The sequence below is a fragment of the Pygoscelis adeliae genome, unplaced genomic scaffold (assembly GCF_000699105.1).
Source record: "Pygoscelis adeliae isolate BGI_AS28 unplaced genomic scaffold, ASM69910v1 Scaffold1073, whole genome shotgun sequence".
Lineage (NCBI taxonomy): Eukaryota > Metazoa > Chordata > Aves > Sphenisciformes > Spheniscidae > Pygoscelis > Pygoscelis adeliae.
The window spans coordinates 14,570-14,991 of record NW_008824453.1 but is presented as its reverse complement, the minus strand read 5'-3'; the positions used below and the strand labels follow the sequence as shown (position 1 = coordinate 14,991).

Genomic DNA, 422 nt, shown 5'->3' with positions numbered 1-422 from the left:
CCAGCCAGGAGACACCCCCAGGGGCATGTGGGGCCCCCATCACTGCGCCAGCCTGCCTGAGGGACCCCGGGGGAGCACAGCAAGGGAATCTCCACTGTCCCCCATGTCCCGGGCGGGCACGGGCTCAGGACAGCGGGCTTCCCCCTCAGAGGCGCCAGTGTAATACCCTAATCTGCTTTGCTGCTGGGAGTTTAATCCTGCAGATCTAGGACAGCATCTGTCCCTCTCTTCCCCCCGCAGCGATAAGCGCAGAAGGATTTAGGCAGTGGGAGCAGAGAGGGGCAGAGCGCAGGGCTCGGCGGGCAGGGCGACATATGGTGCCAGTGCTGTAATCCCCCACAGCCCCCAAGCAGGTATAGGTGAAGGGGCAGGCGCTGGTCCCGTCCCCTCCATCGCCACCACCCGCTGTGACTCCGCCAGGG

The 422-nt window shown here is 65.4% G+C and overlaps 1 protein-coding gene across 1 annotated transcript in view; it reads right to left on the bottom strand.

Annotated features, from left to right (window-relative positions):
- Nucleotides 1-422, bottom strand: part of LOC103914416 (palmitoyltransferase ZDHHC5-like) — a 23,669-nt gene that overhangs the window by 15,275 nt on the left and 7,972 nt on the right. The window lies entirely within an intron of this gene.